The sequence below is a fragment of the Anser brachyrhynchus genome (assembly GCF_964034855.1).
Source record: "Anser brachyrhynchus genome assembly, chromosome: 1".
Classification (NCBI taxonomy): domain Eukaryota; kingdom Metazoa; phylum Chordata; class Aves; order Anseriformes; family Anatidae; genus Anser; species Anser brachyrhynchus.
The window spans coordinates 49,762,873-49,785,727 of record NC_137694.1 but is presented as its reverse complement, the minus strand read 5'-3'; the positions used below and the strand labels follow the sequence as shown (position 1 = coordinate 49,785,727).

The window sequence follows — 22,855 nt, the reverse complement described above, 5'->3', positions numbered from 1 at the left end:
GCAGACTTTTTGAGAGTTCAGGTATACAGTGTAAGTAAATGAGGCAGTAGAAAATGTATATACCACTGGTAGGGAAGATAGTAATCAGAAAAACATTTTAGAAACTCTCTCTGAGCCCCTCAGAGACATATTTTGCATATGACCCTTTAAAAAAAATGTCAGCAACACTGCATCTGCCTTTCTTGATCCTTGAATCAATATCTTTTGGCTGGGTAAGATGCTGGTAAATACATTTTACGTCCAAGCAGATTCTTTCAGAACTGTCACAAGTGACTTTTCACATGGTGCATCATTTATGTGACATTTATGGTTCCTGGCAAAAGTGGGCATAGACATGACCAAGAGTGCCATTCTTTACCCTATGTGAAGATTAACATCGGAATGATTCTTTTACCCAAGAAACCAAATACTTTGTCATGGCAGACTTTTATGTCATCCATCTTATTTAAAATCATGTATGTAGTCACTAAAGGGAACAGTATGACATCTTTGGCTGTGCAACCATAAATACAGTGATGCCATTCATCTCCACACATCTTTGGCTTCGTATTGCCCAGATGATAGAGTTCCTCATACTTTCTGCATAAAATGCCGAGATCATTGCTTGGGTGAGAGGTAATTACCTGAAGAACATCTGAAAAAGATGACAGACTGTCTGAGGAAGGTACTTGCTGAGACTAAAGGAGCGATTTCTTTCTTTTCAGCCAAGTTAGTGAACTGAGAGTATATTGTAGGAACTTTAACTGAACCTTGATATCCTGGAAGCAGTAGTAACCAGTTACAGTTATTGAGTGGAGGTTTTAAAGTCATTTGAAACTTGAGTAAGAATAGCATATGATTTATTTTCTACTCCATATCTTTTTCTGCATTGCTGCTTAATAGCTATACTGGCTTCAAATTCCATTCTGTTTGCACATTAATTACTGGTTTTCTAATTCATTGCATCTGAAAGAGACAGTCTCTTACAAGGCAACAGGTAAGAAGACCTGATTAGCATAAGCTTGTGGCCCTTATTTTGAAAGCTCTGAATGGATGAACTTCTGCCCTGCTATTTTCTTTAATTCTTGGTCTAGTATGCTGATTTTCTGATACAAGCTATAATAACTTAAGATTTTATTAAAAGGAAAAATGTCTAGTTGTAATCTTCATTTTTGTTGATGGAAGGTATTTATTTATAGTTGTATCAGTATAGTTCTATTTGCAGAGTGAATTTTTATATAAAGTATACATTCATCCAGAACATTTGTGACAGGTGTGTTGTATAAACTGATCAAGTGATTGTAAAAATTGCATAATTTTAGTGGATATTAAAAACGAGAGTTTACTGGAAAATATCCATATAATGGCTGGTGCAGAAAGCATAGCATGATTGTGGATTATCAGGCATAGTCATATGAAGGTCTCATTTTAACCATTGGAGCCATTAGAGAATAAAATAGTGCTTTATTCCCTAGGACAGGGGAATGAAATTGTTTCACAAACTGATGCAAACACAAGCAGTTTGCAATAATAATTTAGTGGGTTCAGTCCTTCAATGATACACAGCTGTTTTACCAGGTCAGAGAGTGCTTTTCTTTTTAGTTTGCCGTTAAGGGTACATTATTAGTTGATTTTTTGGAGTGTTCTTGTGTGGATTCAGGAATTGGACCTGATGATCCTTGTTGGTCTTTTCCAACTCAGAGTAATCTATGATTCTATAATATTTGTATAGTTTTCTTGAACTGAACACATATTCAAAATAAATGTTTTAGAAATGCATTCAAAGAATAGGCATCACAGTTTGTCAGTTTATACAGACTATCATAGTCTGGTGTTGCTAGAGCAGGATGAGGAATGGAAAAGCGTTTTTCCATTAAGAAACTGGACAAGATCTCACTTCCTGTAACAATTTAAGTTAAAATACTTAAGAACTTAACAGAGTTAAGGGCAATATAAATGAAGTCAAACTTTACAGGACTGTTCCAAAGACTACCAAATCTAACAGTAGATTTTTTTAGTGATTTCACTGCATTTTACACCAGGGCTTGAATGTAAAATTTTTTCTCACTTCAATTTAAGAACATTTCAAATGTATTCCTTTTGATTGGAAGGCCAATCAGTGACTATTTTCTAACACCATCTAATCAGGTACCTTCTTTCACCATTGTATTAACCTATACTAGTGATATTTCAGCTGTTTTGGCTTCTATGAAAAGACAGAAGTTTTCTATAAAAACAACAAATGTATGCTTGAATATAATTAATGAAGATTGTTCTGCTAACTGACTTGAATGTCAGTTTACAGAGATAGCCAAATCTCTAAAATTTTACAGTTCAGGTCAAAACTGGATAAACATCTATGAAAATAAGCTGTCTTATCAGATTCCAGCATTTCCACTTGGCATCTCAGCTGGAAATACCAGAAGAAAAGCCTTTCTGTTAGAGCACAGTCATTTCCAGCTCAAGTCCCTGGTGGAAATTAGAAGTGCCAAAGTACTTTTGCTCATGAAGGGTTCAGTGTAAGTTCAGTTCCAAATACGTGCTAAGGTTCCTTTTGTCTTTCTTCCCTGAAACCTATGTGGGGGCCTAATTTCTAAGTACTGTATATATGTATGTGTATATATATATTATATATATATAAATCCTAATTGCAAATGAGGAGGGGCTTCATTTCTAACCGCTATCTGAGGATGTGACTCAAGCCAATAATTTTGAAAAGGACCACTGATTTTGCATACATTAATTGTCAGGTTTTCTGTGAAAGAGAAATAAAGTAGTTAAGGTATTTGATGGAACTTTCCTTGAGTTACTTATTAAGTAAACACTTTTCCACAAAATGCAGAATTATCTTCTACCTGAGGGGACTTGAGCAGCAATTGTTTATGTCCCTAAGGACTATCTTAATAGCTGCGCTTCAGTAGTCTGTGAGTGGGAGGGAGGAGAGTCTTGGTCGCTTTTGATTAAACAATTTCACTTTGAATAAAATAATATAAATTAGATGAAAATGTTAAGACACATCTCCTTATATTCAGGCAACTGATTATGCTAAAAGAGAGATGTATGCTCAGTGTTTACCTCAATATTTAAATGAGAACATGCAAAGTATGTTAGTTTCAGACTCCGATCTCAGACCTTGCTGTCCAAAACCTCATACTGTCTTAAAAACCTTTGATAAAATGCATAAATATATTTTTATGTCTTTTTTTTTTTTTTCTTGCCCAAATATCCAAAGCAGTATGTTTTGCCAATTTGATAAAAGTGTACAGATAGAGTGCCTGGAAAACATATCATGACTCTCCTAATAATGTTGTCACTTTTGCCTTCAAACTAAAAATGTTAATTAGCTTTGAAAATCCTGTAAAAGTTGCAACATCTGGAACTGTTTTTATAAAGTGTTTTATTTATTTATTTTTTTATTCAGTTTACAAAACCCATTCATTATTTTGATTAATTCCCATTCATTCTTAGTTCAAGAATCAGGACTTAAAAAAATGGAGCTCAGAAGAACACTGTGTTCTCATATATAGATGATAGACCATGGCTCTCCCTTTCAGTTGATCTTGTTACTAGATTCCTAAAGCTGTAAATTGGGATTAGTATTGTAGTACATAAATATAGGCAGTCATATACAAGCACGTTGCTGGGACAGAAATTTCCATAGGAAACCTGAGCTGCAAGCTGGATCTTATCTTAAATCCATTTTGTTTTTATTCCTAATGTTTGTATCTGAAAGAAAGGGGTTATCTCATTCTACTGAGAAGTACTACAACCCTCAGTAAAGTAAACCAAGATTTTCCTGCTGCTTGAAACAGGAGAGCTGATAATGAGCATTACCAGAAGGTCACCCAAGGTAACACAGCTGCTTTAGCTTGATGTAGCATCTTTGCCTAGAAAGCAAAAGGCCTGGCTTACCTTCTATCTTGAATTACTTTCTTGTTGTGCATGTTTTCTCTAATTCATTAAGGAAAATGCATGGATTGTACCTGTGAGTTGTCTGCACTGTAGAACAGTGCAGAAATAGGCAACTATCCAGTGTCTAATGTCAATAACCCGGTTATCATGGCATTTCTCATTTGCTCCTGTGAATTTCAGATTTTTTTTTTTTTTTTTTTGTGGGAAGATAACAGCCTTTGAATATCAACATCATCTGGCGACGTGTTCAGTATGGGCTCTACACTGCTGTGCTTATAATCCTTGACCTAAACTGTGAGCTGGGAATGAGATAGACTCTTTGCTATCCCTAAACATCCATTTGGCTCATTCAAGGGCAAAATTATTTTAGCAGCAGTTGATTACCTGTCTGGAATAAATGAACTTCAGAGAAGGCCAAGGAAACAGAGCTGAAACGCACATCTGTTCAGATTACACTGCCAAAGAAGTTTGTGAAATGATGCTTTTTTTTTTTCTGTAGAAAATCCCAACACTTCCCTTCCTTCTACTGAAAGTATAATTTTTCTCTAGAATTTAATTCATTGATACTTATGTTTCATAATATGTTCCTTCTATTATTAACATTATAGTCTACTGCACAATATGCACGTTAGGTATTTCTTCATTTTGTAGGGCTTTCAAACAACTGTATTGTAGAACTTGCTGTTTAACAAGACAGAGCACATACTACCCGTTGCTAATTCTTCAAAGCAGCAGTTGAGTTAACATAAGCTTTAAGTGGGCGTTACATATTCATTTGCACATTTTCTGCTGCTGTTTCTGAGTGGTTTAGTTACAATCTGGTACACATAAAAGGACTGCTGCACCTATATAGAAACTTGCAGAAGTCACAGATGCTTCAGGTGGGTAAATACATAAAACCATAAAACTAACTATAGGTCATTAGTTTGAAATGTTTGGCAGCAGAGAGAAAGAAATCTCTCTCTCTTTGCCTCTGCCCACTATCTCACCCACCACCAGTTCTAGATGCATTAAATTTTCATTCTCTAAAACCTACCTCATCATCATGAGTCACGTTTCAACTTTTTTTTTCCTCTTTTATTTCCCCCACATCTATTATTCAGGTGAAATATGTATTTAAAATATACCCAGAATACACTAACCATAAAATAGATATTTTTTTATTTACATCAAAGACAGAACCTGGTGAAATGTAGACAATTGCAGTGCATGCTTCTCTACACACACCTTCTGTAGTATCCCCTGAAGATATATACTGATATATATGAAGATACATACTGAAGGACTCTGTACTTAACCCCTCTGCTGAGCAGGGTGAAATAGCTTCTTAGAATCACTGAATCATCAAGGTTGGAGAAGACCTCCAAGGTCATCTGGTCCAACCATCCCCCTACCACTAATGTCACCCACTAAACCATGTCCCTAAGCACCACATCCAACCTTTCCTTGAACACCCCCAGGGATGGTGACTCCACCATCTCCCTGGGCAACCCATTCCAATGCCTGACTGTTCTTTCTGAGAGGAAATTTCTCCTAATTTCCAACCTAAACCGCCTCTGTTGCAACTTGAGTCCATTCCCTCTAGTCTTATCGCTAGTTATCTGCGAGAAGAGGCTGACACCCAGCTCCCCACACCTTCCTCTCAGGTAGTTGTAGAGAGCAATAAGGTCTTCCCTGAGCCTCCTCTTCTCCAGACTAAACAATCCCAGTTCCCTCAGCCACTCCTCATAGGACTTATGTTCCAGACCTTTCACCAGTTTCGTAGTCCTTCTCTGGACATGCTCCAGGGCCTTGAACTGTTTCCTTGAAGAGAAAAATATGGAACAAACAATTCAATTCTCAGCTGTTACCTAGACAAGATTTGACTTCAGATTTTTTTTTTCCTTTGAAGACATTCCTGTGATAGCTCACAGCTAGCGTTTGCTTCCTTTACTCTAAATAAGCACTATTTGTAGAAAAAAAAAATAAAAATCAGTACCATGGCTCTCTGAATTCTGAATAAATCAGGCAATAAATGATATTTCCAGTTCTGGAAAAAATGATCTTTGCTTGCTTCTGATTGGAAATTATTTTGCGTGGCTCTTTCCCCCCAGAGCTTATTAGCACATTATATTTTGTTGTTCTTGTTGATGTATGCAGTGGTAAGTTCCCCTGTGTTCCACATAGGAAAAAAAGCAAAGCGTGTGCTGTATATTTTAATGGCTTATCTAGTCATTGCACAGCAAAGGTAAAATTTATTCATTTTGCTTCGGTTACTACTGTGACCACTTTGTATAAACCACTTCACATGCAGACGTGTAGAGTCATGTCTACTCTCTTACCTCATTGAAATCACTTCATAGAGAAATTCATTAAGCGGATTACTTACTTACATTTATTTATTTATTTATTTATTTATTTTTCTCGCTACACTTTATAGGTTGTATGACAGGACACTTTAGACTTTTTATCACACTTCTCTATTTATTTTTGCATTTAAACATCCATTTCTAGAGTCTGTGGTTAGTATGTATTGAAACCTGTGGGATGTATCTTTAGAGGTATGTCAAATATTTAATATCAGGATGACAGGCAAGACAGCATTACTGTTCCAAGGCCAGAGGGTAGAAGTTAGATTACGACCAACACGTTAGATTATGACCAACAATGCATTAGGCTCTAGTGTGAGGTAACAAATATTTTTCATAACTCCAAATGAGGACATAGCGCAAATTACCTTACTTCCTTCACTCTTTTTTTTTGTACTGGTTTACTGAGTCAGGCTGTAGTGGTGAGAGAAGATAGGAAGAATAGGTTGAAAAACTGCAGAAACCACTATAAGAACTGAGACAAGAGGGCTGACACCCACACTTTGAACACTGCCATTACCTGTATGAAATATAACTCTGGATATACTCTTTTTTTCTTTTTTTTTTCCATATAGTATCATAATGCCTTATAAATTGTTCCTTTTGCTTCTTGTCTAGTGTACCTTACAGTATACAATTTCCCACTGCTAACAGGATTCTGTTTATGAACCCTACTTGGTAAAAAACTATTAACATTGAAGCCTCACTTAGAAATGTTAAACATGCATCCTTAAGACACAAGTAACTAGTATATATTCCCATGAATTTTTTTTTTTCATGTTATTGGTTAATCAGTTTAATGGCATATTGGTCCCTGAAATTTATTTTAAATAACACCAGTGAAAATGGCTTTGATATTGTCACTGAATAATAAATTGAAAGGTAGCTTTTCAGGTAGACTAGGTGAAATGTCCCTGTTGTGGTATATGTTTGTCATTCTGAAAACTATTAATTGAAATATTTCCCACAGGGAAGACCAAAAAAAAATCATATACTAAACTTTTATTTGAACCAGAACAAAGGAGTGACACGCTAAAAATATTGTTTTAAAATACTTTTTCTTTCTTGTTTTTATTACTTGTTGCACGTCAGATTGAACATTTTTACAATTCTTAATGTGTGACACACTGCATCATTTCTTATGTAGGAAAAACTCAAGACTTTGATATGGTGTGGGACTCATTTCACCAGATTTTACTTATAAAACATGCAAACATAATCTAAGCTAATCAAGCAGGATTCTTTTGTAGCTGAAACTTTCTGTACCATCACGATATAATTGTTTTGAGATGGTGGGATGAATGGTTCTCTGGAGATACCTACTTCCCAATTAAATGCAGGTAGAGCCTACAATACCAACCTAGATTTGTTGCTCTGTCTAACTTTTAGATGAATAAAATTTATTGAGATGAATTTCACATGAGTTCACACAAAGCTTATATCAACACAATACAAACTCAAAATTTCTTAACCTGCAATGAACTCTTATATTAATTGCAATGAAGAATAAAACAGAATAAATTAGATAACAGAATCTTCTTCTATTACATTTCACTACAATATAACATCATGTGAAATAAAGCAACAATGAAGGAAAGAGGACTGAATAACCAGGTAAACTATCAATCTCCTGAAGAGAACAAAATAGTTCTAATTCTTTGCACTGTTTCCTAAGTAGAAAAAATATCTACATTTCACTCCCACTCTCCTCTCTGAGGATTTGGACAATAGAAACAGTAAAGGAGGGAAGTTGTCCTTTTGGAAAATGGGATATTCCAGGACAACAGAGCAAACTGGGGGGAAAGGGAAGGATAAAAGTGAGAAATTATGGGAAATCAGTCCTTGTTTGACTTGAATTAAGGAAAAGAATAAGCCCACCCTTGTACTATTTTCTTTTCTGAATATATCTGAACTGACTCATCTTTATGCACCTAATTTTATCAAAATAGTACATTCTGATGAAAATGATTTTAACATTAATTGTTAATGTTAATTGTTAATTTGATAAACACTTCTACAAAATTGTTCTTATTTGAGAACACCACTGCATATAAAATGCAGTCACATTATGAAGAGGAAAATATTTAAATCAAAACTCTAAGAATTCTTTCTACCATTTTTAAAAAAAACACATTTGAATCATTACTTCCCATCCACTTACTTTCACTGTAATTTCAACCATATGAATCTTCTGCTTAGTGTGTTTATTTCTATAGAAATGCTATGTATCATTAAGCAGTTTTAATGACTTGAAAGAGTGGCATTTCAATGATGGACCATGGTCTTTTATTTGTATATATATGACAGGCGTTTTGGTTTGTATCAGATGCAAATATAAGAGAAAATTATTGCACTTTGTGGACTTTGTGCTCTTTTTTTTTTTTTCCTCCAGAAAACTAAAAAAAAAGTCTTTTGAAAACCCGTCAGCTAACATCTGTGTGTGTATCAGATTCTGTTGATGCAAGGTACTAAGCAAAACAAATTCTTAACTATTATTGTAATGAGTTATCTGTATTCACTAATGACTGAAAGAATCTTTTATTAGAAATCCCATTGTGATGTGGGAACACTAGGTCATGATTTTCAGGTACGGACAACAGAACTTAAATGTATAAAAACATATTTAGTTACTCATACAATCTAATCTTTAATAGTGCCAAGTACTCAGAGCTGCCTCTCAGAAGGAAACATTTAATGGCTCAGCACCTCTAAAAATGAGACCATAAAAAACTGTATTAAAAATATAATATAAGCACTACTGACTGAAAAGCATAGACATTTCAAAATCCTGTGAATATGTAAAGCAATAGCAACACTTACTAAAATTAAAAGTAATGTAAATAGAAGAAATTCTATCGAATTCAGCAGAAATTCTGATCTTCAAAGCCATGTGGGTATTTTGTCTGTACACTTCCCAATAACTTTGATGTGAAAATATCTGATGATGATTACTATTGTTTTCCTTTTGTTCACGATTCACTTTTTTTTTTTTTTTAATGGAAGAGTTACTCTCCCTTAACGGTACTTCTCTGGCAAACTCATAACCTCAACCATCCTTCAGCAATTGTTTAAGATACTTATAGACAAGCTAGAGCATCAAATGCAATGATAGACGAAGTTACAACATCTTGGCTCTAGCTGATTTGACCTTAAAAAAAATCTCACACATTGAGGGTGTGATGGGAGGGCAAAGGTAGACAGATCCAAGTGAACAGGATCTTTACTAAGAGTATAGTTCAGATTAAGGCATAAGGAAGAGGTAAGTTATAACAACTTGCTTGAAGTCTCATCATGTCATTCTTATACTTGTTACACTGAGGAGGTCCTTCAGTTATAGCTCCTTTATTCTAGCAAATTCCCAAAGTAAGCAATTATCAAAGCAATTGAGTAGAAAATGGGGAAATTACAGACTATTTTTGCAATCCAATCAAACTTCATTTTATTTTACTTATAACAAAAAAAATTGAATGGGTGGTTAAGTACTACTTTAAAATGTTACTTCGAACTGGATATTTAGATGCAGACTTGCACCCTCACACATTTATTTGCATGTGTATGAAATATACCATTTTAAAAGGAAACAAATCCAGTCATATGTCTGTGCAGCTCCCATAGTATGAAATAAGCTGCAGGCTGTGAAGATGAAAGTAGTATTGCTTTAAGATTGATATTGCCTTTTATTAATATCTGAACTTATATATATATATATATATATATGTATATATTTTTTTCCTAGATTGAGAATCATAATTTCCCTCCACGGCCATTGATCTTTTCTGGACAGCCATTGCCTCCTATCTTACACATCCTTCCAGGACCAGAGCAGTCTCTCTCTGCAGGTGCCCCAAATTCTGTATATAACACAGAGGCCAGTACATGACTAACATAGACTGGATGGACAATTTAGATCGTTTAAATTAATGTGGTGAATCCTACCCATCTAAGTTAGCTATTTCTATGTAGACATTTTGTATTATGTGGAAAATGAATGCTAGAACAAATGTCACCCTCATAAGATCTTAGAACTTCAAAACATAGCCATCTGAAATGCTCTTTCTGAGTTTTCTGCCTAAACTGGGGGCAAAATTGAAATATTTTTTTGATGTTTGCATAATATCTTCAGAATAGTGTAGGTATTTTTAATAAGCATTACAAGTAAATTTTTAAAAACCTCAAAGGTTCATCTCTTCTCCAAAAGAAATAGTAGACACTAGGTCTTCAATATCTTGTGAAACAAAAAAGATTATTGTAACAAATGTATACAACTGAGAGCAAAAAAGTGGGACTAGATATAATTATCTTGGCTCAGAGTCGAAACTGATTTTAAATTGGTAATTAACATTTTTTTTCCCCTCAAGAATATTATATTTATGAAAAAGAAAACAACAGTATGATATTCTTTATTTAAAATTTCAGTCTTTTTTTTTTGGTTGTGATTATATTAATGTACAGTCTGTAGCAAAATTGCCACCTGTGCAGAAAAGACTCATCAGAAAAGGCACATAGAAAAACAAATATATCATTGTTAATTTGCTATTGCCTCCACCAGTGCTTCTTGGATATTGGGATATAAATAAGTTAGGTATATCCATTCCATTCATATGTTCATGCTTTCTGGGATAGCAAAGATATTTAAAATCTTGGTATTGTCTATTCAGCATTTGATCCAGAGACTTTTTAAAATTACAAACTTGTGTTGATATACCTCTTTTTTTTTATTATTTTTCCATTTTATTCTTCTACAAAAGAGAGAGAGATTATCATATGAACCTTACAGTGACTGAATTTTTGCACATGACTAAAAAAGTCTTGGCTTGGAAACTTGGGGAAATAATACATGACATTTACAAAAAGTCTGTTTCTATCAGAAAACAGTAAAAGATTTCCTGGCTTTTCACCTCCTTTCCTGGCTTTTCACCTCCTGTGTGCATTAAACCCAGAGGAGAAAGAAGTTGGGGTAGATAACATCCTTTATATTTCTTCTTCCCTAGAAAATGCTAAGTCCACCTGAATTCTTTGGTAATCTTTAGTGACAACAGTCTTGCTGGAGAGAACATATAGGAGATGATCATGCAATAAGGCATTTGAACATGACAGCTTGTACTTTTGAAAGAAAAAAAAGGCGAGAAAAAAAAAATCACATTATTGGAGTTAGACTTCAGAAAGACAGAGCCAAAGAGGATCTCTGTAACAAAAGGACTGATCATACAATGATGTTTTGGAAATGTTGTTTAGTCTTGGATATATTCAAGTCAAAGGTAGAGGGCCAAGGATAATGAACAGCAAATGATGAGATAAAGATTGCAAATAGCTTATAGGAAGTACTCCAAAATCAAAATGAGAAAGGAAAATGTATATGAGAATATCCATTGCCATTCACTTAAACTTTCCTCTTTGCCTAACAGTATATGGCTCATATGACTGAGTAGCCAGAAGAGCAGCATAACAGAGTGCCCTGTTGCAAAGAGATAAAACAATACTCATTGGTGGACAGAAATGGTGTAATGAGGCATAATGGTAGACATAAGCGGTCTGATGGGGTATAACAGTGACTCATGTAGAGGCAGCCATGAAGTGCTAACTCTCAACACAGAGAATCACCAGCTTCTTCAGCAAAATGAAGTGAGTTGAAGTGAACCAAGGCACCTGGTTCAATGACCTGAAGACAGCTGTTTTCATTTCCCACAGGTTTAAAGCAGTTACTGGCTTTTAAATTAAAAGTTATTGTTACTAAAGATGAAAACAGCACAGATGAAAAACTGCTTAGTTTATGACCTTGTCCATAGCAAATCATGGCAGCAGAGTGCATAAGGACTTTTCATTTACTTTCCCATTAACAAGCTTCTCACCGCTTCTTTTTATCATTACGTTGACTTTTGCAGCCATTGGATAAGATAGCATAATGCCCATTCATAATATATTTTGTGCATTTTGCTTTTAATTCTTTAAATATTTTTTTTCTTGTGGTCTTGAAGGCCTTTTCTTCTGCTCTTCTATACCTATCTACAAGCAACTCCTCTCCAGTTTCTAATCTTGCGTATTTGTTAGAAATATTTTTACATCAGCTGGCAAGGTGACAATAGAGCAATCCTATCTACTGTACAAGGGAACATTATTTTCAAAAGCACTATAAAATAAAAAAAAGAAAAAAAGAAAATAAGCATTAAAATCAAGCACTTAAAAATATGCTACACTGTCCTTGATGTGTCTTTCCGTCATCTGAAGATGATGTGAGATAATTATTAAAAGAAACCAAAGAGCATATTCCAAGTCAGGTCACTAAAACATCGTGACTTTTCTGATATATTCACATATATTTGAGAGTAGTTATCCTACTTTTTCCTGTCTATTATTGTATAAGTTCATCTATGTTTGCTTTAATACCGATACTCAAAATAGCTGCCTTGGTTATTCTCATTGCTCTTCCCTGCATAAACTGGTGGGCACTGATACATCACACACAAATAACAATTTTACATTCAAAGACATACTAATCCTCTCTTTTGTATCTTACATTGCTTTTTAAAAACTATAGAAATTGAATGACAGAGACAATATGCTGTAAAGATTCATCTCAAAGATTGGCAGTGTAGTTGAATGGATCAACCACAGTTGTTGGGACCTCGCCTCTGATATAAGTCAGATAATGCCAGTCTTTCACAATCAGAGACACACAGAAATCATGGGCTACATCTATCACCCTTCTTCCCCCCTCCAGATTAAAAAATATCAACATAATTATGTTTTATTTCCAAGAGTTGAGTTTTAAGAAAAAACATTAAAGAAAGAAAGTTCCCAAATAAATTACAGGAGCTGGGAACACACATATAAAAAAGCAATAGAATTTGTAACATATTTTTATACCACAAAGTAAAACTGTGGCACTAGGAAAACTATGCAAATTTAAAGAATGAAAATCAAATATTGCTAGCTTATCTTTAAAAAGAATTATACAAGAATTCAAAATGCCAAGGTTTGACTATTCGATTTAATAAAACCAGTAAGAACTATTCCTCATTTCATTGCCTCTTGCTATTCACACAGGCTAATTCTCACTATTGTTGATGTACGGTATTAAACACTAAGTGTCTTATGTTATAATATTCAGACACTTGTGGTTGCCAAGCATCTTCCTTAAAGGAAAACCAAACAAAACTAATCAACCAGCCAACCAACTAAAACCCACAAAAATAAACAAATGAAAAAACAAACAAACAAACCAAAATCAAAAACAAAACACAAAAAACAAATCAAATGAGCCAAACAAAAACACTATATGAATAGTTTTCCTAAGCTAGTTACTATTAACTGAGAAGTAATGTTTTCAAAGATCATTATGGAATTATTCAGTAGGAATCCCTATACATATATTTATCAAATAGTATATGGAATACATAGTCAAATTACCAGGTAGACATTTCTCTAGCGTGGTCTCCAAAGAGATAAATTGTTTAACTGTACTGAGGAAACTTTGGTGAGTTTCTGCAGTTTGCCATTGTATTCTGTGAAGAAATGAGACAACCAACTTTAACATCTACATCATCTATTCTAATTACTGTAGTATTCATCTTTTGCCCTCAGTTTTTCCATGGTGTCTGTTGCAGACATTTGAATCTTCTTCTCATTAACTGGGCTGTGATAGTTTGATGAGGAAATGATGTTATAGAAGAAATCTAGGCAGCTCTCAATGGAAAGCAGCTGGCAAAGACAAAGTGGATATATCTTCTTGCTGTGAATCCAAAAGCTCAGGTCTGAGACACTTGTCTTGTAGTGAGGGCAGTAATGAGAGCTGTCCTCAAGTGATCCAATGTGGAAAAGGGATAATCTGGATTAGGTAACTCAGGGCAGCTGGAAAGGTGACTGCCTTATCACCCTGTTGTGCATCACTGACTACCTGGCAGATACTGGTTCACCTTAAGCATACCGGATTGTTTGCAAAGGTTTGGGTGAGCTGAATAGATCTCAGAGTAATTAATCTGGCCTTGATCTGTTTGAGCTGTTTCTTAAAACTTGAAATATGAAACTTAACTGTGTCTCCAAAGGTGATTCAGTTCATCCTAAAATAAGTATCTAAAACAAGTGGGGTAAATTGCCTTCTACAAATGGCATTTTTTTTTTCTGTTGCCTTTTGAGGGAGCCCAGATCACTGGGTTTAATTATGTGTCTAATTTTTAGCAGCCTAAAATTAAGTTAATAGAATAGCATGGTTGTGTTATAAAGCTCTTCTCTTTGACATCTCACTGCATTTAATACAACATTGGCATCTTAAAAAGACGTCTAAATTCAGTTAGATGATGGAAAAACAGTAATCCCCCCATCACCATCATTTCTTTTGCCTTTAGAAGAGTAAAAAAAAAAAATCAGATCATCTGTTTTATAGGGCTTTAATAATTGATGCAAGTACATTTAGTTTTCCTAGTGATTCTGTTTTATCTGTTTTTCTTGGCATTTTACCTGAAAATCACCCTAATGGGGGACTGGGCAGAAAAATATATTTGGCTGGGAAGTGTGGATTGGCAGAAAGCTGTTATCTGGACAAACAAAACCAAACAAAAATGGAGGGAAATATAAAACAGATGAGAATGTCAGCTGCTTCTTCTACTTCATCAAGTTTATTACCATTAGAAAGACCACTTTCCAACACAGCAGTGAGGAAAATGGAATTGAAATTTATAATGCTTCATCTAAAAGGAACGAAAGCCTTCAGATATTGTTGAGAAACCTATGTGATGACTTATATGAAAGATAAAAAAAAACCCTACTTTCACTATATAAAACGTTTTCATTAAAGAAATAAAGTTATAAAGTCATCATGAGTGAGATCTTACCTTAACTCTAAGTGAAGAGGGAATCAAGAGAATATAAACACAGGCTTAAGACTTGGTCTGCCTGAAAAAATATCATGGATTAAATTTCTATTGAATTTATTACCCTTTCAAATGCCTGTTTAGACCCTGAAGAAATCTGCAATGTGGAAAAGTACTTGTAGCTCTTCTGCAAGACAGATGAGCATATCCACTACCTGTACAATTTTATGTATTTTCCAGATAAGTTTCCTCTTTTAGTCAAACTGTTAAACTTCTATTCGTTAAAGGGACAATACTGATGAGCATCTGAGTAGATATGAGCCATGTAGGAGAGCAAAAGTAGTTCTCTGCAAACTCCATTTCCTATCTTAGATTCCCTATTTTTGTTTCTTGGTGTCTTCCTTTTTGTCAGCCACAGGAGCATTAGAGTGGTTGACAGAATATATTTACACATAGAAAATCTGAATTTACTTCCCAAATTTGACAGCAATTTATCTGTATGAACATTAGCAAACCACCTAAAATCTGAGGATTAGATACATTAAACTTGTATAGATCTTTGGAGTTCAGTTCTGAAGAGACCTCTGGTCATTTTGTATAGGACATGCCGACTGTTCTTCTCCCCTTGTTGATAAATAAATACTTATATTGTTCCTGAATGCTTTAGTCTTTAGGAAATATCCAACAGTAAATAAAAGCTATACATTTACCTGGTGATAATGTGGTTCATGCAGTTTGGCTCTTTTTCCAGGCAAATAAAACTTAATGAACACAAGAGTGATTGACAAAACAGTTTCTTTATTACATATGTTAAATTCTCAGAGGTGTGTTCTTGTTTTGACATCGATAAGACAGCACATTTCTCTGTAACTGGCAATAAATTTAATAATTTATTAACAGAGATATCTTACTTCAATTTTCCTGTATTTGCTTATCCTTCTATGATTGATTCAAAATTAATATTTTTCTCACATCATCCTAGGAATCAGTTGTAACATTACACAAGAACAGTAAAAAATAAAGTCCAGAAATATTAGTTATTGGCACTAAATTTCATTAAGATTTTAGGTCACATAAGAGAATGAATCAAATCTAACCACATACCTCAAAATGCACTCTAATTAATTAGTTTTTCAGTACAGAACGTGACATAACACCATGTACTTACCCTAGCAATAGGTCTTCCTCAGAATCTGAAATACTTCAGTCAGTAGTATTATTAGGTTAGTTTGGATTACAGTAATAAGAAGAATAATTATTCAGTACTGGTAAGCCAACATTATTGATTTATAAATCAAAATAGAACTTTATTCAAGAATTTAATAAAATGACTAAATGCTCTGTGTTATCTTTTAAATCTGTGTTCCTTTAAAGGTTTGTTCTGTCTCATAATAGGATGTCTGCCACGTCTGTCCTTGACCTTCTAATAACTTTTGGAGCTGTTAACTGATTTCAAACTAAATTGACACAGAAGTAAACTTTTCAGAAATAATTCTTTGGTACATCATTAAAATCTATCTGGGCAGAAGAATATGCGTCCTAATGAGGGAAAATTGCAATATGAACTTACATCTGATTAGGTGCCATAGAATTAAATAGGGAAAGAGCCACTAAAAGTCGATGTATGGAAGTATTCAGTCAAATTTTGCCCCTTTTTGATATCAGATTCAATTCATGATGATAATGGTGAGATCTGAGAAGACAAACATTTGATTAGACCCAGTGCATATGGAAACATTTCTTTGTATAAACAGGTCTGTATGTGCTTACACCTCGATATAAAAGCAGTAAAATCAGGGTAAACATTCAGCTGCCCTAGCTGAAGACCCTGTATGGCTTCTGACTTTGAACTGTCACTGATTTCACACTGTTTCAGATTCAAATACCTCTTTTGATCAACGTCAGTGATGTTTATGAATTCTTGCTTGAAAAAAAAAAACACCAAACAACAACAAACAAACAAAACCCAGCAAAATTCTTTTTCTTAACTAAAGTTGTGTTAGAAATGCTGAAATTGAATGTGACGAGCTTTAAAGTCTCTTTAACCTTCACAAGGTTCCAATGGATTCCACACATGGTCAAACGTAAAGGCTCAAGATATGATACCAGCCTGTCTCAGCTATTTAACAAACTTTTCTGGCTTTCAGCTTTACAAATTTAGAAGTTAAAAGTGGTCTTAGCTGTGTCATGAAAGTCATTAGTATAGAATATGGAAAGAACTCCATTCTTTTCTGCTTGCAGAAGACTACAGATGGCAGTTACTCCTAGATCCTTAACTTTTTATCTACTAAGCAAAGACCAGCTATCCACCTGGTTATGTGCAAATTCAGGAAGATAATTTAAATGACCTTGGCACCTGTGTTGTGAGCCAGCTAGCACTTGTGTGCATTGGCAGTGAAGATTAATGCTTCTTTAATGTACACGAAAGAAAAGGAGGGCTGAAGTAGAATTGCCAGGGGGGTAAAATGTCCAAAATTGGAGCTGAGGAGTATTGTTCTCTAAAAGTTCAACAGGCAAAATCGTTGTTTAATTCAAACTGAATGAATACAGACTTTTGTAGACAATGTATGACAATCCCAACATTAGAATTCATTTCTACTTCTTGATTCGCCCCTAGCTCAACTAATAAGTAAAATCTAAAAATGTTTTTTTCAAAGTATATTTAGCCTAATTTTACTTACTATAATAAAAATCTAGTAAGTTATACTAGAAACCTAAAACCAAAATTCTGTAAGAACTATGTTTCCTGTGAATTAGAGTAAAAATGAGTCAGAAGTTTACAACTGAGCTGAGAAGGACATGAAGAAAATTGATAAAAGTGAGTTTTGCCTTTTTTTAATTAGATGGCCATGCAATATTTACTAATATTAGAAAAAAATATCAGATTTGGTTATATACATATATATAAAGATTGTAAGTTCTTAAAAATATTCATACATGATTTATTTTATATATATTAAATGCTTTATATATACTTAAATACTATTATAATGTTATTTAATATAATTTTAATTTAGAACTGTATATAATTTAGAACTGTTTAATCATTTTTGGCAGTCCTGAACTGGAGTACAGGTGGTGAAATTTACCATGTATTCCTTGCTTTATGATAGTAAGTGTTGTCTCTTTCCTTCTCTGACTATACCACCTCTGCAGAAAAAAACAATTGCTTATCTCATAATAACTTTTGGTGTAGCCATGTATGTATAGCAAACTCCAAAGCACTCTTTTAGGTTAGTGAAGACAGTTTGTAACACTTCAGAAGGAACTTGTAGAAAAACGTTTAGATGAAGCACCTGGAGGGAGCCTCAGTCTGTTTTCTCAGAGCTCTTGTAGTCAGAATATCCTTGTAAATAAGTAATAAAGAGATCATTTTTTTTTGAGAAGTATGAATCTCTTTCGTGTTACTACCAAGCATCTATGAAACATGGTGGCAAGAAAGAGGTCTAGCAAGAATCACAACAAAACAAGTGAATGTGGTTAACAGGAAAACAAAGAAGTACTAAGAGGCTAAGTAGGTGACTCATATGATAGGAAATGAGATAACGAACAGAAATAGAAGCCCGAGCTGAGGAAAGTGGAGAAACTCTTTGAATTCCATAACCTCAAAAGGTAAGAGTGTAAGTGGTGACAGTTTGTTTATCAGAAAGCAAGGAGCAGTACAAGCAATAGTGCTGAGAAACTTGTTTTCATATAGAATTTTGCAAACAATAAAGATTTCCTAATTGTTGGCAGGCTTATCTCATGGAAATTGTTCCTCTAGGCCTTGGGGGAGATTGGTCAGAGAAGAGGATTTAACCCTCAAGGGTAATCTACAAGTAAGTGTAAGTGAAACATTCAAAGAAGAGCAGAATAAATGTGTGCTCAGGAAGAAGGAATTGACTCAGTCAGACAGAGGCTGAAAGCCGATGAAAGTGGGCAATATAAAGCAACATACATTCTGCAGAAAGTAATATGGAAGTCTGAAGGAAATAAAATCCGCTTCTAGGCAAAAATGCAAGAGATACCCCCTCAAGCATTCCTCCCCACACCTCCAACCCTCTTTTTTCTAACCAATTAATTGCACAGCTTCTTCAGGGGAAAGAAAGTAATCGGGAAGGTCAAAACTGCAGCTGGAGGGAAGGCTACCTGAAATTTGGTTTTCACAACCCTTTCCAGCCAGCTGCTGTGCTTGAAGAGATGCAACACTGGCTTTGGGTTATTATTTGTTTTTCCCATTGAGGGAAAAGGAAAGAGTGAAAAAAGAATCAAATAGTTCTTGTTCTGATTAATTTAATGAATGAGCAAGGGAAATATCGAAATATCCATAAGCATGGATATAGCTAAAGTGTTGGAAGAGAAGTTCAAGAATGGCTGACCTGAAAAATAATAACTTAAGCTAACTGTTGCAGTCATGATGAAATTTGAGTAAGTACAAATGGAATTATAAGGAGAATAGAAACTGGTTAAGAGTCAGAAAAAGTTTTTAGTCTACATGTTCCTTATCTTTAGTATGTATGTCTGCTTATTCTGTACAGAAACAAGCATGGTCTTCCGTGCTTAACAAATACTTTGCAACAAAAGTAATACGTTAGGTTCAAAAGGATTTTGCCACTCAATGTTGTTTTAAAAAACGAAGTAAGAATTCAATGCCTGACAGAGTTTACTTTTGTTTCTGCAGATAAAGAGAAATAGCAGAACTGAAACTTCACGTGGAAGTGATAAAGGAGTGTCAGCAGGGGATGAAAACAAATTCCTGTCTTGGAATTGCATCTCTAGATAAGCATTTTATAAATATCACACATACATAGATACACATTTTAAGTGTTTGACTAGTCTTTTGTTCCAAACACCAACTGAAAAAGTTACTTAAGGTTCTTACTTCTGGAACATGAGGTTTTAAAGTAGCCATTGAGTTTCATTTTTTGTAAAGTAGAAAGGTCCTCTAGCAAATTCCACTACTCCACAGTTTATGGATTTGGATTAAAGTGGCAATTGCGAGCAGCCTTGTTCATCCCACTTTTTCATCTCATAATATATCTTTTTGTTTCTCCATAAATTAAATTATAATTCATAATTCTCTCTCTGAATTAGCTTCCCACAGAGATCCTTATTATAACAAATGTAGTTGTTATAACTCATTTTAACAATTTAGTCTATAAATTGGTAGAAAGCACTTTATGTTTTTCTGTTAGTGAACAGAACTTATTTTTAAAGGGAATTTAAATGTATTTTTTGTGTTACATGCTGACTGGCTGATAAATTTTTGCATATCCATCATTACAGTACATTAAGCATGTAATAACGCAACAAATAGGAATAGTAGCAGCAGACATGAACGTGAATTTGAAAACTAACATTGAAGAGAAAAAAAATAATACAAGACCAAACAACAGCAAAAAAAAACTAGCACAGATTTATGCTGATATGTTAGGGTATGTGGAAATGTATTTTAATAAATACACAGATTTCAAAGAGAAACTATTCAGAAGTATTGAAAAACTGTCTTATTATACACTGCTTATCCTGCAGGCAGTTCTGAGTGGTAAGGCTTTATTTATAGATAAATAGATAGTCAGACTGATATATTTGTATGCTAAGCTCTTCTTGAAGACTGAGGTTTTTTTGTTTTGTTCCATTTTGCTTGTTTGTTTGTTTTTTAAGCTATCCCTAAGCTGCCAGGAGCAGCTGGGCAAGAGCTGGCTGTTTGGCAGGGCTGTGGAACAGGCAGCTGCCGGTCCTGACACGGCTTCTTCCCTGGAGCCAGCACAGGGCTGCTCAGAGGCACCCTCTTAGTGCTACCCATGATCCAGCAGCCTGACCGCTCAGAGCCGAAGGAGATTGCAGACCTCCTTTGGGCACGTGGAGTCCTGACATAGGCAATACACCTTGCATCGGGCATTTTTATGTCACTAGCCTTTTGTGAACAACCAAAAAAGCTTGTGACTCTGTCTTGAATCTGAGCCCTCCAAAGTTAGAAAAAATTCCGGTCCTCACAACCCCCATTCTCTAATTCTTTGTTCATATAATTGGTTGAAATAGGATTGATAAAGATGAAGCAAATTCATGACTTTTAGAGTCTCAGATGTCTAACTTAGTCTCCTAAGAAGAGAAACCTTGACATTTCATGTTAGTTCACAAATATGTCAATATTAAAGATTATTTTTAAAGTAGGGATTACTCAATGCCACCTTGGTCATATCAAGCTTCTGTATTTATGAACAAATTATTGATGATCATCATGAGCAAAAAGCCCGTATATCTAGGCACTTTAACCCCAAATGGTTTATGTCACTTGGACAGGAATATTCTAAAGAGCTTAACATATTAATTGAGTGAAACCTGTTGTCGTTCTGGTGAAAGGTCCATTGCAATTACTTTATTAATTTATGTTCTGATACCATCACAGAAGATCGTTTAAATTAGAATGTGTTCATGTCTGAGTAACTTCAGCAAAGGTTTACTTAACAACACGAACAGTTCAAATTAATCCTTCTTGTCTATGATGGAAATAAATTTCTCAAGGTTCTCTGGAATGAAGCGCATAACAAGGTCAAAAGTGAGCAGCACAGAAATCTGTCAGTCCAAAAACATGGAAATCTCATTTTATATATATATGTGTGTGTGTGTGTGTGTAAATAACTCATTGAATTCACCCAACTTAAAGCTTTTCTTTCTTATGTAAGTCCTAGAAATAAAAGGTAAGCAAGAAAAGGTATGAAATAACTAGTTTTTCAGGAACTAGAACTCATCATTTATCTGTAAATCTGACAGTCTATGGGAGGGGACGCTGGGTGTGGAATATTTAATTGCAACCATACCACTATTAATGACATTAAAAGTTCTTTAAAAGGTCATTAAAATCATTGCCTGGTGGCAATCTAGTATGCTTCTCCTCTGTTCTCTAAGAATATTTGGTATCCATTTTAGTCTGTTTTGTTCAATTAGGCTGTGTAAAAAGTAGGACACCAGACAATAGAAACATTTTTCTTTTCAGGAATGAGCTCTTGGTACATTTTGAAGAGATCAATGTCAGAGGGACCTATAAAGTAACTTATGCTACACAATCTGAACCTGTGCTTCCTGGTTCCAGCACCCGTTTGTTTTTATTTGGTCCTTATTAAATACTCAGAAGTAGACAGTATCATGTCTTCATGTAGAAGTTTCATATTATAATTTAAAGAGTAAAATGCATTTAAAATGCACTATTTATGAAATCACAGCTCTGGATATCCAAATAGCTAAAACAGGTGGAAAAAAAAGATATTTATTTGACACAAGACAGAAATGTCAATTAACAGCTCTTACATGCTGAATTTGAGAAGAAATATCCTTACGTCCTGTCCCCCTGAATAGGAGCAATTTCCCTGACAGATCTTTGGAAACTTTGCCCAGAAAAAGCGCTATACTAGCTAGGAAAATAAATAAATAAATAAATAATCTCTTTCCATTTCCCTTCCAGGTATCAAGGGTTATTATATAGAGAATTAAATGGCATATTGCCTAGAAGTACTGAAAATCCAATCTCAATATATACAAAATTACATAGACAACACATGCCAAATAAGTTATACAAGTAGTTGTCTGGCTAAATTTCTCATAACCTAAACTGATTCTGTTTGCTTTCCAAATGGATATGATCTGGGGAGCAAACTAAATCTGCTCATGATAGATGGCAGTCATTTACCTGTTACTTTATTATTATTAATTAAGTCTTTGAAATTTATGGCTCAGAATGTCCTTGTTCTTGCTTTAGATCCCTACTACCTTAACTCAAGGTCAAAGGAAAAATGTGATTCTTCTATTCTACTTTATTTATAACAATAATTT

General features: G+C 34.4%; 2 long non-coding RNA genes across 2 annotated transcripts in view; one reads left to right on the top strand and one right to left on the bottom strand.

Annotated features, from left to right (window-relative positions):
• Window positions 1-22,855, bottom strand: part of LOC308191980 — a 66,581-nt gene that overhangs the window by 28,861 nt on the left and 14,865 nt on the right. The gene's annotated exons all lie outside the window — the stretch shown is intronic.
• LOC308188591 lies at window positions 18,143-22,853 on the top strand. The gene is made up of 3 exons (XR_013945620.1): window positions 18,143-18,658; window positions 18,782-18,864; window positions 19,707-22,853. It is a non-coding gene; the product is annotated as an uncharacterized lncRNA (long non-coding RNA).